Below are 12,388 nucleotides of genomic sequence, written 5' to 3'. Positions count from 1 at the left end.
ATAGAAATTATTATATTAATTATTTCTGTACCACACCTTCTTGGTATTTTGTTTTCGAAGTATGAGCTACAACTACAGACTCATAGAAGCACACTTGGAGTTTCCTCACAGATCTTTAGCACGGTGGTTTTTTGCCCTATGCAGATATGCCTAACAATGGCTCAGTGTATTACAGATAGTATTGTGGACTTACTTTGTTATCACTTACACTGCAGTAAGTTGGAATTTCAGTATAGGCATCTGTTTATTTGTGTTGTAATCAGAACAGTGTAGTAAGGGCAATTTCCCCTTTACTCACATCATTCAATGTAGGACTAACCTCAATAACTCAATGGAGAAAAGCTGACATACATGAGAAGAGAAGCAGAGCCTGAGAAATTATTATTGTTATTAGGTGAAAATAAAGCTATTTAGAAATTCCTAAAGGTGTTGACACACAGTCATGGATTTAAATGGAAGGCTGTCAAGCAAAGGAACAACCGTGAGCTTGGTCTCTATGTAAACAGCAATTACTCGAATAAAGGATTTTTGTAAGGCAATAACCCTCTGTCTTTTTCATAGTTCTTTTCCCAGAAAGAAAATATAAATAGCTTTTGGAGAAATATTTTTCTTATGAAGATTTAATGCAAGCAAGTGCATCTTTTAATGCAATGTTACCTGTGCACTGAGCAAAGAGATTCGTTACCTGACAAGAGCCTTCCATGTTGTCTTCCAATTCTGAAATCATTTGTAATGATGAAATCACAACTGAAGCTGGTACTTGAGGTACAATCAGGCAACCTTGGAAATCTAGATGAAATCCATCGATTTCAATGAATTTTAATGTTTTCTGTAATTTGGTGTCATTTCCCATAGAATTTTCCTGTAGAATAATTCCTGTTTCCTTACTCATATTTGAGATAAGCAGAAAGTAGACACTAATGCACAAATGGGGTAATCCAAGAATTTGTGGAATCTGCAGAATTCCTCTGGAAAAAAAAAAAACAAATAAATCCGATATATTTATTTAAACTTATATGTGTATAGTTATATATAAGCATATATAAGCATATATGTATATGCATATAGAAACAGATAAGTATATAAGTAGAATTTAGACTACATATGTATTCACAGATACATTCATATACAGGTACCAAGTTTATATTTTGTATCTCAAAATCTAAAGAATCTGTTTGCTTGTTGAGCTTCAAATTAAAATGCAAATTGAACTGGACTTTACTTTTTGTAGTGCTTCATTTTGTGCAGTTCAGAGCAGTTACTGGTTGTACAACAAATGGAGCAGACCATTGTCAGACGGTTTGGTGCTAAATGATTCCTGACACGCATGCTATGTGACCCAGCTAGCAGTATTTGTGGGGAGGGTTTTTTTTGTTGTCCTTGGTGGACTAATGTAGAGGGAGGAAAAAAATTGAGGTTTATTATCAAGTTTCCTCTGGGTGCCGAGGTAAGAAGCACTACTTTTAACTTTAGAGGTTGGACATCTAGCATAACTTAATTTTCTAGGCTCTTCAGAGAAAGAACTTCTCTCTTCTCTCTGAATCTATGCCCATTGTTCTCCAGATGAAGTAATTCCTGACTCAGGCCAAGTGTTGCAAAGACCTGGTGTTTATATGGTGTAGAGCTAGCTAATAGATTAGCAATATGTCTATGACCCTCTCCTCCAGCTCTAAACCCTCCATCCCAAGACATGCATGTGCCTGAAAGACAAGACTATTTCTTAGTCTCCCAGAGTGATGTTTTCAGAGCCTGGTGCTCAAGCTGGTGTTACATGCCTTGAAACGTGTCCTGACTTGGCATGGATTTTCCACTGGGCTACTCGACAAGTGTTGAGGGATTAGTTGAGCACACAAGGCAAACCTGACTTAGCTACCTCTACGGTGCAAGACTGATGGAAAACTCTCTGTAGAACCATATCCAGGCTTCTTCTTAGGCAGAATGTTGCTTTACTCCAAAAAAAAAAAAAAAAAAAAAATTAAAAATATTTCCTTTTAGGACTGTTGAATTAAATGTGTATTTCTTGTGTACGTCCATTTCATAATATAGATAAAACTATTATTTTACACCAAAAAAAAAAAAAAAAAAAAAAAATCTGGGAATATGCAAACTAGGGATCTGCTTTGTTTGCCATCATGGCTGTACGTGTAGTTGTATGCTATTGCAAAATGGGACGAATCATGCCCTGGGTGCCTTGTCCAGCTCTTTTGAACACAGAGAAAACTCATACAATAGTTTAAAATAAAGTTTATTTGCAATGGCTAAAGTTCAGTGAGCTGAGTCCCACCCGGTGCATTCACATGCATAGCAGCTGTTATGAAAATCTCTCTCCAGTTAAATCTACCTGTTTGTGTATCTCAGCTGTAATCAGTTCAGCTAGCAGCTAAGGAAGCAGTTCAGACTCCAGATCATTAACCTCCCAGCAGTACAGCCAGGAGAGGAGATGCTGCAGAAAGTGCTTACTGCGAAGCTTGCCTTTCTGCTCCACGTAGCCCCACGACTACTTCTCAGATCTGGAACTCACGCAAACCAAGTGTGGCTCACTTCAGTAGTGATCAGTGATAAATAAAGATATATGAAATTTTATCATTATCCCCTGTGGTCTGTTAGTTTTGCTCATTTTGCTGAGGCTCTGACTCATAGAATAAGCGGTTTGGGTACCAGTCCATTTTGTGATCTACAACACAACACGTCCCATTAGGGGAGCAACAGGCTGGAGCAAAGAAGCTATTGGAGCATCTCACTATTTCCCATTTGACACGCTGTTTGCTTTGCCCATTGTTAATCAGCAGAACACCTTGCTGTCTCAAAGAAGCAAAACCTATGGTAATAAAATAAATCCCCAGACTCTTAGCACCAATGGAAAAAGGAAGAAAGAACCCAAATATTTACGGTCATCTTTTGGGGGTTTATTTACTTATTTACTTATTACTTACCAGCAGAGTGTCTACAGTAGTTTAAGGTTTAGACTGAGGCAGTAATCACATTTTAATTGAGTTATTTAAAGTGTGTAATTTGTCACATCTAGGAGTAATTTTAATTACTTAATAAATTACTTTGGTGTCATGTTTGAATCTCATTTTGAGTACTATATTTCTTAAAAATGACTGAATTGATGAATAGTAAAGTGTAAGTATTCAAATCAAGCAATTATTTAAGCATTTAATTACTTAATAGTGAACTTTGAAATAAGAGAAATGAATGTCAGCAAAGCAGCATTAGAGTTTGACCCTGATTTCTTCGTACAATCAATATTTTTAGCTGAGTTCAACGAAACCATTCCTGGAAATTAAAACAAGTTTGAGTATTCAAGGGATGAAAGTTGCCTGTTCTAACTACTTACTTATTTCTAAGTTCTCCCACAAAGTGTTTGAGAGAAATATTTGGGGTCAGTGGAAGAATTCCAGCTTTGCAGGTAGGAGTGTTGAAAAATGGCTGAGAATTCTGTGTTGTGTTTTTTTTTCATGTATCATTGTTCAAATGGAAAGAATTAAGTTTGCAGACATTTGGTAATAGTTTCTGAGTTGTTGCAAGGGAAGATATTCCAAATATTCATAAGTTGTAAGGATAAAAATTGCCATCACTTAAACTGATTTTCTGTATAGTGAAAGGCAGATGTTGCAACCCACATACTTTTGTTTTACACCCAATAATTTATATTTCCTATTATAAAGAAGAAATAAACGTATGCAAACAGTAAAAACCAACATGCTCATCTGAAAGAGTTAAATTCAAAGTAAATAAGGAAAGAACTAGAACCATAATTTCCAAATCTAATATGTTCAACATCTAATTCATGTTAACATGCTAAAGTTCTCTATACAGAAGTTGAGCAAATTGGATGTACAATAAAAGTGGCCTTAAGCAACTACCTAGGGGAAGAAATTGATTGCCTAATTTTAACTAAAAGTCAAACAAATTAGTGTTGAAATCCTTAGGGACACTTAATGATTACATGAGGGTTGGGGTTACTTATTGGTAGCACATAAAATTTAGTGCATTTTCAAGCTTTCACTGGTTTTTCATATTATGCATAACATTTGTTTTATCTCTATTAAGCTTCAGATTTCATGGCATTAATCAGCTTCTGCTTAACTAGTAATTAAGAGACCGAGCAGTATAACACAATCTAAAAAGTCAGAGGGCTCTCCAGTCCTCACCCCACTTCATTTTTTATAGCTGAAAACATCAGTGGCTCACTCTGAGGCAAGATGGACATAGCCCAGGTGTGAACCAGGCTCTGCAGTTGGCAAGAACTGATAGCTCCCCTCCGTCAGGTATTTCAGCTGTGGTGAATATCATTATTCAAAAAGAAATGTTCTTAACAAAAAAAAAAAAATGCTGTTGAGATAAACCGGAGGTTCTTGTAGTGACATTTAGACCAACACAGCTCCTTAAGGCAGCCTTCTTTCACGCTGTTCTGTCAGAGATGTTCCTCCTACGTCAATTCAATTGCCAGCAAGTCTACAGATGATACCAATCTGGGAGGGATGCAAGCAGATCGACAGAATCAAGCTGTGGAGTGACCTGGTGGCAACTGGGGCTGCAGGCAACATCTGAGAGATTCAATACCAATAACCATCTGTCTAAATACTCTTGAGGAATTTGGTGATATATGAACACATGAGCATCTGTGGTACTATGGGAAAAGTTGTTAGATTGTACAAAATGAGGGGAATAATTGGTTGCAACTGCTGCCTTAAAGGAATTTAGAGTTAATGGCATCACTGCTTCCAACCTCCTAGATGCTGCACTTCACCTCAGATGAAAAAAAAAACCAACAAAAAACTCCTGATGCCTTGAACTTACCTTTCCAGGTTTGATGATTCCATTATCTTGGGAAATGTGTTTCCAGTCTAATCTTACATTTGTCAAATCCTTTCATTCCAACTTAGCTCTTCCCACCTTCTGATAATACGCTGTTGTTATTTTGACTTTCCTACAACCCTGTCTTTCTGTGTAAAAGGAGTTTCTAGACCAATTCATGACTTCCTGCATCCTAAATTCTCTGCCAGAATCTGATATTTACAGTCATCTGACTGGGAATTGGCTCATTCTCTGTGAGGCATGGGAGCGCTCCTTGCTCCCACATGAAAAAGAAAGCAAGTTTTTTCACTTCTGTCTTGAACCAGGACACAGAAAATAACCTTGTCTTGTTCCTGCTCCCAGAATATTTTCATGAAGTTTGGTAAATCTTGTAAATATATTATATTTTGTTTGTTGTTGTTTTTTTTTTGTAGAAAGAGTATACACACACATTTACATATGCATGCATCTAGATTGATTACATAAACTGGATAAATATATATCCTATTGTCTTTCTGTTTGAAAGTTACCTCAAAGAAAAGCTTTAATACTAAATGTGTTAATCTTTGTGAGGTAATCAGACAGTGTTTATAACCTGTGTGAATACTCAAAATGCCCCCATCCTTGCATGATGAGGCTGTGGAAAATGAATATTGTAGATGGGGTCATGAACTTAGAGAAAGGAAAATCTGGGACATATAAAAACCCAGACTCTCCTTAACTAACATTTTGTCCAAGACATCAAGTTTGCTATTTCATTTACCTCACCGAGGAGGAAAAGCTAGACACTGGGCTTACTGCACTCCACTGGAGTTAAGCGACATCTCTGTTTTTAACCTTTTCCTAATTGCAGAAGTTTGAGGATGAAGGGAATAATAGCATGAAGAACACATATATGGGCCTTATGTGGCTCTGTTTTGACTCCCTACTTTGACATAGTGTCCCGTACGACCCCAGGGAGGTGAGTCATAAGACTCACATTTTTAGAGATGTTTTAGGCATTTATTTAGGACTTCAAATACCCTGAGCTTGGGAAAGTTTGTGTTTAGAGCTATGTAAGTAATTCATTCTAGTTTGGTTTATTACCTTTCTCTTTCTGAGTACAATTAGTTGGAGCCATATAAATATTTAAAATTACACATATATAGAAATAGATACTCTATAAAGATTACTTATGTAGAGTGATCCTACCACCTAAAAGTAGGCTGGAGTGAAATTCAGACCTATGAATCAAAAAAATATGTCAGCAAATCTCCTCTGAATTTCTGTTCAAGCAGAAGGAGTCCACATTATGAAACGATTAAGCCACTCAACTGTGAGCAGGAGTCCAGTGTTCTGATCCATCTACTTAGGATAATTTATGGGTTTTGCTTGGAAGTCATTTCACAGAAGTAATCATTAGATCAGAGATTGGAAACGCTTCCTGCCCTTTGCAGAGTAGATGAACGACCTCCAGGCTAGTCAACAAGGCAAGCTCAGTTCAGCACGTACCCTCAGAAGAGGCCTTGGTTCTCTGGACTAAAAGCAGGTAGAGATAGCCCTTACACAGCCCTCAATCAGCCCCCTGTGGTTCAGCAAGGCCCAAGCTCCCCTCTGTCAGGCAATATTTCCTACTAACTTACTGCAGAGCCCTGCATATCAAACATTCGAACAGGCTGCCCAGGGAAGTGGTGGAATCATCATCCCTGGGGGTATTTAAAATGCTGGTAGATGTGAAGCTGAGGGAGATAGTTTAGTGGTGGTTTTGGCAGTGTTAAGTTGATGGTTGGACTCTATGACCCTAAAATATGTCTTGAAATTGCCTTTCCAGGTTTGATGTGCCTATCACATATATAAGAAGCCTAACTACCTAGGTGGCATCTAGAATGACTCTTTGACTGGCACATGTAATCTTTTGGTATTAAAACACCTACGCTGAACATCAAAAGTGGGAATCCTGACTTTACCCCATTGTTTCTCTCTTCTTTACTAATCATAAGTAGAGAAGACAGAACTATGTTTTCTTAAACAGCTGAAGTGGATGTAGTATATTTCAAAAAAGTTTCTTTTAAGTAGTTTTTTGTGTGTTTTATAACTTTTGCTGTGTTGGTTTTTGCGTTGTTTTTTCTTTTTTTTTTTTTTTTTTTAAGTAAAATTACTACTAATACCACACTGGTAACAAAAATGATATGCAATCAAGCACAAGATGGCTTAAAAAATAGATTTATGCTAAAATCACATCTTTTAAAATAGGCAATTCATTGCTCTAATCAGTTTTTCTTTCAGCTTTTCCACCCCTTACCATTAAAATAAGCAGGATTATTAAAGTGCATAAGCTTAGTCATTAGCAGATTGCTGAGATCCTGCAGTGATTGACATCTGTCTTTTTCTATATTAGCAGCTTAATCTGCTGGTATGGCCAATCAAAACAAAAAGTAGGTTGATTATTTGGTGTGTGTTTAGTTCTAACAGATAATTTAACTCACTGTATAATCAGAATACTGATATTTTTTTAGAGTTCACCTGATACAGGCAAACAATTCTGAAGGCTTTCAAATCACTGTGCCATCAGATTTGAAGCAAGTATGTGAGGCGAAACTCCAGGTAAAAAGCCTTGTCACTATGCTTTTCCTAACTGATAACTGTAATTCATTGTGTATGTATCTACATAAAACACCTTGGAAGTGCATGTGAAGTTTAGTTTTGTTCAGCAAGTTTTCCAATTGCTCTCATTGCGGGGAAAAATAAAAAGGAAAAAAGGGGGTAAAAAAAAAAAAAAGCATTTAATTGAAGTTTAGTTTGCCTTCAGAGTGATTCCTTGGAGCTACCTTACTGTGCTTGTATTTTCAATTCCAACCAGAGTGACCTTACATTTTGTAAACAAGGCCTTTGAAGCAGGAAAGCAGTGTTTTCATGCTATTTCACTGGCAGCTGCATTGCCTTTCATCTTTTTTTTTCTATTATAGAGCTTTTTCAAAGGAAACAACAATGGGATTTTTTGTAATTAACAGTACACCTTGACCTGCATTTCATGGTTAAAATATTTAAATTAGCAGCATTTCAGATGGAAGTGAACAATGCTGCACTAAATCAGAAGCAGCAAACCTTTTCAAAAAGACTGAAAAACTTTTCACAAAAATTGCATGATAAAAATGCTTGAGCACTGAGTGCTCCTTAAATCAGAATACACATAACACTCTTAAAACGCCTCTAAAGAGGCAAACGAAACTTAATTTAGTAGTAGCAGTAAAAGCTCTTTCCATTAATGTTCTGTGTTTCATCTAATATCTGCAAATGCCTAGGAAGCACTGGTTGATTAAGCTTTAGAAAACTGTCAGTATCCTGCTGCACTGATATAAATCGAGGAGATGAGCACAGGGCTACATGCAGGCTGAATATGGCAGTGTGCACAGTTACCATTTTTTAATTAAGTCATTAAAACTGATTTATATGGTGACGTATAATCTAAGCACCCACAAAAAAACTTTGGCTTAAACCTCAAAAAAAAAGGTGTTTTCAGTTCACATTTAGGGGAACTGAGAAAACACGTGAAAAAATTGCCACAACTGTGCTGATTAAAGGGTACTTACACTATATACAGTTTAAAATATCCCAATTAAGAAAAAAAATCTAAAAAATGAATATTTGATTTCTGAAAAGATGAAGTCATCACGGGTCCAAGAATGACACTGTTCCATCCACAGCTGGCACTACAAGCAGATCACTAAGAAAATCAGGGGATAAATCCTTGTGTTTAAAGTGAACTGAGAAATAATAATCACACATAAGGCAGTAATTTGAGATTTTTTTAAAATCTAATTGTCTTTTTTCATATCAATTTAGTGGTAAATAAAGTAAATAAATTCAGATCAAACATCAGAATAAGTCCATTTGGATAAAAAAATGGAAGGAAATTAATTGAAGCCAACAGACATTTATATGCATTTATTATATGATAGTAAAACTAATAGCAACCTAAAATTAAATTAATTAATGCTTGCACCATACATGCTTAAACCCCAGGATGTCTGAATTCAAGAGGGTTTATATAGTCCTACTGAATAAACTGCCACAGTATGAAATATAAGATGGTGTGTCTTTCCCAACTAAATTCATGGAGGTAACTAAGCATTTCATGGCAAAAGATGTAATTTGTCATATTAATGAAATATTCCTTTTAAGAAATCTATATACAGCCTATTCTCCTGGTGAATAATTTATACAGACAATAGTGTTCTCTGAAAAAGAGTTCTCATTACCATTGCAAAGGAAAGGTAGTATATGATCTTTCTGACCACATATCCTATTGTGATGCTAAGAGCACTTTACTGTACAATTGAAAGGCTTTCCCAGCCAACTACAGTTATGTGACAGTAATAAAGTATTGCCTATTAAGGAAAAAAAATTACATTCTTCCTTTTCCTGCAGGTTTAGGTTTCTGGGCTGTATGTTCCACTCAAAGGCTCAGGTTCAGCCTGCCTGTCCTTAGATTCTTATAGAAGTGCCGAAGACAGGAAAATAGAATCACAATTAAAACTGGAAGTGACATCTGGAAATCATCTGATCTAACCCCTTCCAAAACCAATCAGACCAGGTCCTCTTTCAAAGTTTGGAATTGCATTGATCAGAGCCTTGTCCAGTCAAGTTCTGAGTATCTCCATGAAGGAAGATTGTGCAAACTGTTCAATCAACAGTAAAAGAAAGAAACTTCCAGGGGCAATTCATCTTTCTGAAAATCTGAATTCCTCTTTAGAAGTGTCCTCCTAGGCATTAAAAAAAGTAGGAAAAGAAAGACAAAAAAAGACTGAAATCCTTATCAGTGAAATGTCTTATTTGAGGAAAGACTGATCAAATCCTAAAATTATCTCTCTACCTATGCTGTAGTAGAAAATCATATGGATTTGTCTGTGGAAATTAAAATAAGGTATCTTTTGATTGTTTAGTATGTTGTTTCATCCAGTTGTTTTTTTTTTTCTTTTGTGCTCCACTGCTGTTGATCCCCAGGGCTACTGGAAAAGGTGCCACTGATTTATTACCTCATTCTGGTGGTATCTCATATTTGAGGTTTACTTTAGAACAGGAGAGTGCTGAACAATAAACCTCAGAGACTGGGGTACATCCTTTAAAGAAAAGAAAATGTATCTCATTTTATTGAGGTCAACATTGTGAAGGCTATTATCAAGCAGTGTCTATATGGATTTTTTGTAGCAGAGGGCTTTGTGAAGCAGTAGCACAAGTCATGAGGAAAAAAATGCTATTGCTGGACTAGTGAAATCCCTCGATATGACATTTTGCTGATCTGGGAAGGGAAAGTTTATATAACTGTAGCCTGTTTTTCCAAATCCTTTATATTTAGTCCAGCACTAGTCTGTGTTATTTCTTAAGCCAAACTATCTGGATTAGGAAGTTACAGAAATGTGGGCTCTGCTCATTCGGAAAGAGCAGGGACTCTATTAAACTGCAGATATTGTTATTTTGGGGGCAGCTGTACTAATACTCAGATATTATGAATTCATTTGGAGTCACGTTTTATGTCAAAATAGGTATATTATTTGTGGTCTCTCAAATCAGAAACAATTCTTCTAGATGGTCATGGATTGACTGCTTCCTTCTCTGTTTTCTCCAGCCTGTGTGGATATGACAATCTTGTAACCACCTTCATCCCAGAGATCTAACAGAAAGTCTTCAGAGCTCCAAGATCTAGAAAGGCAAAGGATAATAATAAGTAATAGAAAGCAGAAAGGTTTAGCACTTCCTATATTCTCATGTGCTACACAGCCCTAATGTCCCGATATTATGACTTTAAGTCCTTTAAGTATTCTCATGTCTACCACACGTCAAGCAATGTGCTTTTTTGACACTAAACTAGAAGACAGAGTAGAAGTCCTTGCAAAGGTGAGGACTTAGTGTGGGAATCCACCTTCTGCATAAACCAAGTTTTCAACAACAGGGGTTAGACCTCAGGAAACTCCTAATACTCACCTGAATACCCTGTTTACTGCTGTAAAATCATTCTGTAACATTGGATGAGAAATAGATTGTTTTTAATCTGTTTAAATATTATGAACAAAAAGAAAATTCAAATGTATTGTTGTATTGTCTGCTTGAACTGCTGAATTCAAGGAAAAGTTACAATCTTAGGAAAAGTAACTTCTGTTAGTGTTCAAATTGTAGTAGATAAGATTGCAATAGATTCCTTTTATAACATGCAGAACAGCTCCAGTGATCATGTCTCAAATCAAAATTCACTGATAACCTGAAATAACGCTTATGAGACTTATCTTGAATTAATAAATACATATTTCCCTATTCTTCTGTGAAAGGCTCAGGGGAAATCTCAAAGGATTTTCTTTTTCTTGCCCTTGAGATTTTTCTCATGATAAAATGTCATTGAGTCTGATACTATAATAGGGTCTTGACAAAGAGTTGAGAAGTTTTCCTTCATTTCAGCAGAGGGCTCCAGAATACACACAAGCTGTGGAGTTTCTGTCTTCATCACCTCCACAGTGCAATGGAGTAGTTAAATTCCCTGCTGCAAGCTAATTACACCTCTCTGTTGCACGAAAGCTTTGTCCTCCCATAATTAATTATGAGCAAGAGAGGAAAGTGTCCTTTTGTTGTTTTTAATGAATTAATCCTTCATGAAAATCATTTCTGTGACATAATAACAAAAGGACATTTGTTCACTGTCCTCATCACCACACATAACCTGGTACATAAATGGCCTCATGTGGGGAGACTCTTTGTCTCTTCTGTCCAAGAGCATACTTTATTGCAGACATGTCACAGGAGTATTAATACCCTCAATTGCTGTACAGGTAGATAAGACTGTCTAGATCATTATAACAAAAAAATACAGAGGAAAGAGTCCAATGTTTTGATAGTAATTCTCACTCTAAAATCAAAGGAACAGTTCTATTAAATGGATTTTTCTTCAGACATAAAAAACCCACATTGCCCTACTTAATCTAGTCATTCGAAACATGGCTTAAATAAATCTATTTGACTAAATGGAGAAAGTCAATCTCTGTTTGATTGCTCATCCAAGGTGTAGGAAAGGAATCCATTATGTCACAAGACTGAGTAACTCAAGACTGTGCTTTGTAAGATTAATGGGTACCATGTCAAATGTAGATTTAACTGTGTTGCATTGAAGAGCCTGAATACAGCTACAATATGTGGCATTTTGCTAAAGCTGGTATAAGATTAATTTCTCTAACATTGTATGTACTAGGTGCATTTCTTTAACTCTTCGTGGAAGTTGAATCGATGGTCAAAACATAGTAGAGAAACGTTTTCATTACCAGTTTTGGTCTGCTTTCAAGCAGATAAAATCATAGAATCATAGAACAAAAGTATGGTTTGGGTTGGAAGGGACATTTAAACTTACCTGGTTCCAATCCTCTGCCATGGGCAGGAACACCTTCCACTAGACCATGTTGCTCAAAGCCCTGTCCAACCTTGAACACTTCCAAGAATGGGGCATCTCCAACTTCTCTGGGCAACATGTTCCAGTGTCTTACCACCCTCAGAGTAAAGAATTTCTTCCTAATATCTAATCTAAATCTCCCCTCTTTCAGTTTAAAACCTTACCGCTTGTCCTATC

This window comes from Calidris pugnax, unplaced genomic scaffold (genome assembly GCF_001431845.1).
Source record: "Calidris pugnax isolate Ruff unplaced genomic scaffold, ASM143184v1 scaffold99, whole genome shotgun sequence".
In the NCBI taxonomy this organism is placed as follows: Eukaryota; Metazoa; Chordata; class Aves; order Charadriiformes; family Scolopacidae; genus Calidris; species Calidris pugnax.
The sequence above is the reverse complement of the archived record's forward strand: the minus strand, read 5'-3'. Positions refer to the sequence as shown.